This window comes from Halyomorpha halys, unplaced genomic scaffold (assembly GCF_000696795.3).
Source record: "Halyomorpha halys isolate HHAL.00 unplaced genomic scaffold, Hhal_1.1 Scaffold53.1, whole genome shotgun sequence".
Taxonomy (NCBI): domain Eukaryota; kingdom Metazoa; phylum Arthropoda; class Insecta; order Hemiptera; family Pentatomidae; genus Halyomorpha; species Halyomorpha halys.
The window spans coordinates 1,007,247-1,008,814 of record NW_027109243.1 but is presented as its reverse complement, the minus strand read 5'-3'; positions in this window follow the sequence as shown (position 1 = coordinate 1,008,814).

Genomic DNA, 1,568 nt, shown 5'->3' with positions numbered 1-1,568 from the left:
ATTGTCACTCTTTTACACTAATTTCAATTAAAACTATTTACTTTATTAGACTACTTTCAATATGTCTAACAAGCACAATATATCTTTAATATAAATAACTTATTCAACTTTTTATCTATACTGAAATTGTATTCATTAATTCAATTCTAGTTGCTGATAACTAGTTGTTAGGAAAGTCTTTATTTATTCTTTATTAATGTATTTATTTATTCTTTATATGAATCAATGGATAAAATTTATTAAATATTCGATGATAGTGTCAGTATTCCCTAATGGACAGTGTCTGGGTATTTTCCAAAATAAACTAAACGTTACCTCTTTTTATTTTATCCTAAGGGAGATGTTACATTAAAAAAAAAATTACTTATCACTACAAAGTCATTTTTTCGGTAACTAGACTCCGCCTGAGATAAGAATTTGTTTCTTTGCTGATGTAAGCAAAGAAATATTTTGTTACTGCTGTCTCTTAAATCTTATCATTTCCACGTCAAGTCATAAAAAAAATATTTTTTTCTTAATTTTTTACTGTCTATCATGTTACGTCTTCGAGGAAGAAACAAAATCACATATTTAGTTAATGGGAGTAAAAGAAATATTATTCTTGTTTGATTTCCCATAGACTATGTTTAATTGCCAATTTACACAATGAGCAGAGTTATATGGAATAAAACAATTACATAAAATAGCAAAACGAGTTTAATAATCTTCCTTCTTGTTTAAATTCTAAGATATCTAAGATTTATTTCTTTATTCACTTTATTAATATTTAGGGTTGTGTCATGACTGAAAATATCAGTTAGGCATTCAATAACAAAAAAAATCCCTATTAAGAATGTAATGTATTAAGATTTATATTTTTATTTGGGTTATAATATATAAATTAATAACTGTCCCCACTGTTATATTAATAAAATCTAAATCTAAATATTGTTCAAACTGACAGATTACTTTGAAATATCATGACACTAATTATGAGTAATTGTTTCACAAGTTTCAATGTTACATTCAATGGAAATGTTGGTGTTTAAATTTCATTAATGAAGTATTTTAACACATCTTAATTTATTAATTATAACCTAAATAATTCATAACAATGAAAATCTTTAGAGGTACAAATATATTTTCTTAACTAATAATATATGAATATCTTCTTAACTATGTTTTAATGGACATATCTTCATAAGATTTTTTTTTTCTCTGGTTTTGAGATTCTTAATTCATAGTTCCACTTCGGACACTTAACCCTGAAACACTCTATATATATATTATGAAGGAATTATTAAAATAAAGCGAAACCGTTTTACAATAGACAAATGTGTACGTTGACGAGGAGATTTGATGATAAGGGGTTTTTAACTTATAAAATGAAGTTTGAAACCAGTATTAAAACAAGTTTATTAATTTATAAATTCCTTTACAATTTTGTAATCTATTTATACACCAAATATTTAAGTGTAATATATTTAAAATCTGCTCCACTGTTTCCGATTTTTCGATTTCTATATCGCTGTGCTCTATTTCTCCTTTTTTATTCTTTAGTTATCAAATTCGTTTATAGGTCATATTTA